The 2,674-nt window shown below is 43.0% G+C and overlaps 1 long non-coding RNA gene across 1 annotated transcript; it reads right to left on the bottom strand.

Moving 5' to 3' along the window:
• Positions 1–387: 387 nt before the first annotated feature.
• LOC143175169 (uncharacterized) lies at positions 388–1,895 on the bottom strand. Its single transcript, XR_012999882.1, has 3 exons — positions 1,787–1,895; positions 644–913; positions 388–491 (listed from the first exon to the last, which is right to left on the bottom strand). It is a non-coding gene; the product is annotated as an uncharacterized LOC143175169 (long non-coding RNA).
• Between the last annotated feature and the right edge of the window lie 779 nt (positions 1,896–2,674).

The following is a 2,674-nucleotide window of genomic DNA, read 5'->3' as shown; positions in this document are numbered from 1 at the left end:
CGGCATCCGGGGCTCTGTCGCGGAGCAATGTTGCACACTTTCGATGCAGTGACGCGGAAACCACGATTTCGTCCTCACTGGAATTACTACGGGTTGCAACATGCCGGTAACTTTGAACGAAATCTACTTTTAAACGCTTTCGCTGCACGAGCTCGCAGACTTTACGAGTCAACTGGTAGCTTCGCCTGGAATTCCATGCCGCTTCATCACGTGCGACACCGATTCATTGTCAGGACGCAGGCATTAATTTCGACGACGATAAGTGTTTAGACCAGACGGGCAATAGTTAAGAGTTTATTGCCCGAGATAAGGCGAGGCCTAAAAGGATCAGGAAACAAAAGCTTTTATTCTTGATTCATAAAATGTTAACAAGATCAGATAAAATCCATATTCCTCACAGCTTCAAACTTTATAGCTTCCGCCAGTGGTCGAATTTTTAATCGGCGCACGGTGTTATTAATCGCCTCATCTCGCAATCCTGAGCAAAGGGTCTGCAACGGACATAATTGGATGCGAGGTTAATACATTTATAATGCAAAGTTATTAAGCTAACTAACGTACGATCAAGGCAATTACGGGTCTGTGGGTTTTGCTGGGCTAACGAGCGATCTTGAGAAACCGTGTTTGCCCTGATAGAACTCACCGACTGGGCCGGTCGTCGACGCTGGCAAAGGGCATCGCTTCTTTGCACTATCGGATCAAAAAAACTTCATACTTTACGCCCGTAGAACGTGAGCACTGATCCTCTCCACCTATGGAATGTCGGTGCCGATTACGCAAACCGCCCGCAGAAATGTTGCAGTTTAGATTGCCGGAGGATTTTGCAGGTATTTTGCAGTCGAGAGTTACGCTAGTCAAATGTCTCATCGTGTTCCCTGTCTCTTTCCACTATGAACTTCATTGGATCTCTTTTCTAAACATGAAAGGGAAGAACGGGATATTTTGTATCAAAAATTAAATTACCGAATATTTCATTCTAATAACTATTCTATTACTAACAAATATAATGAGAATTTTAAAATAGAAAACTGGAAAAGAAAAAATCAGTTTTAACGATTAACCATCTATTCGATTGTAAAAGAACAATGTGTTACACTAAGCGTTATGTTAACTAAACGTTGCACAATGAGTACTGTTAAAATGAAAATAAAAATTAGTGGGTTGTAAAGACTCGAGGAAAATCATCGACACCGAACGGTAGAAATAAAAGAGCTCATCGGTAGGCCACGGACAAAGAATATGATTTTGTTTTCATATTCCGGGGGCGGGCGTGGCGGCGAGCATGGCAATGAGCCTAAGCTGCCTTGCGACCGGAAGCGAGGGAGGCACACGCGCATCCGGCGATGCGAGACGTCTGCGCAAGATACGATCCTTTCCACCTTCTTTCACCGCGCGACGAGATTTCCTTTAGATCCGAGCGATGACTTGAAAATTGAACAGCGATTTCATCGCCGGAATAGTTTACATCCCTGCTTATTATCCGTTTAATAAATACGCAACGGACTTTAGATTATCTTTATCTAGCGTTAAAATTATGTTAAAAGTCTCCTAATTTTCATTAATCAGATTTTAAGCGAGCCTAATTGAAGCTCGTACGTTCCACGGGCACCATAAAGTACCATTTTCATTGAAATTCTAATACAAACCAAATATTCATTTGCTTTCTTAATTGAATCGCATTTAAGGCTACCGCTACGCGCACTTATGCACTCCCGATTACAAACAATCATTTACGTGTAAAATTGTATTGTCTGAAAAATCGCGAGGGTAATGTTCACCTGCGCACCATTCATTAATATTGTTATCGCCGCTTTCCCAACGTGGGACGTCACTTTTCCCGCGGCACAAATTTACAATATCGAATCAAAGCAAATTGCTGTGCGTACTATACGCGGCCGGGGCTCGCTCTCGCATGCGTGCGGCTTACAAATGCCCGACGATGGCTCCCAATTACGTAAGATTATGACATCTGTGACACAATCGTGCACACGCGTGTGCGTGACGCCCTCCTTCCGTGACGGTCGTCGACGTCCACCGACACGGACGACTGTCTATGCCGCCTCCCTCCCGTTGGCTCGCGCAGTTTTTTTTTTTTCGCAACTTTCAGAGTTTTCCAGCGCGCACGGTTAATTGCCACCGACGACACACGTTGTTTTCATCGCGAATCGCTGCGCGCGACCGCGTTCCAACGTCAACGTTCACACACTTGTTCGCGTGTCGCGTCGACCTTTGTTGTTTTGTGTGTTTCTGTTAACTGTCTGGGGGTCTGATAAACAAAGCTGGGTCATTAGTGACCCGCGATAATGCTGCCGGTGCATGCGTTTGGGAAACAATGCGTTTGTCGAGGAATCTTTACTTTTCTTTCAGTTACGTAAATACTTGGCTAAATTTCACCGTTATGGATGGAATATTTGGAAGTGATATTGTTGCTGTTATATTAGATGATTCTAGAGGGTTAAGGAAATATTTAATTAATATAAGAACTACATTAGATTAACTAATATAGTCAAATGTTGAGTTTTTTTATGCTTGAAGTAAATACGAGAACTGAATAGTCTTCACCTTTGATTTGATTGCAACGGTTGAACTGATCATCGTATTATTCATTCCATAACTGTATTGTTCTTTCATTGCATACAATGGTTAAGGAAATTTAATAGACACGGGATATGCC

This window comes from Nomia melanderi, chromosome 12, assembly GCF_051020985.1.
Source record: "Nomia melanderi isolate GNS246 chromosome 12, iyNomMela1, whole genome shotgun sequence".
NCBI classification, from domain to species: Eukaryota; Metazoa; Arthropoda; class Insecta; order Hymenoptera; family Halictidae; genus Nomia; species Nomia melanderi.
Note: the sequence above shows the minus strand (reverse complement) of the source record. Positions and strands in the feature narration are given on the sequence as shown.